Genomic DNA, 227 nt, shown 5'->3' with positions numbered 1-227 from the left:
GGTGGGGGGCGGGGGCCCGCCCCCGCCGCCAGCCGTTACGCAGCCCTACAAAAGCAGCCGCCTCGCAGAAAGCGGGTGGGTTTAGACCCGATGCCGGACGGGATCCCACCGCACCGGTAGCGCTGGGGAAACAGCTCTTCTGGCTGCGGCTGGTGGGTGGTTTTCGGCACGACGCACCCGCCCTCGCGCAACCCAACGCGAAGCTCGGCCCGAGCAGCACCGGCGCC

This window comes from Phaethon lepturus, unplaced genomic scaffold (assembly GCF_000687285.1).
Source record: "Phaethon lepturus isolate BGI_N335 unplaced genomic scaffold, ASM68728v1 scaffold44515, whole genome shotgun sequence".
In the NCBI taxonomy this organism is placed as follows: Eukaryota; Metazoa; Chordata; class Aves; order Phaethontiformes; family Phaethontidae; genus Phaethon; species Phaethon lepturus.
The sequence above is the reverse complement of the archived record's forward strand: the minus strand, read 5'-3'. Positions refer to the sequence as shown.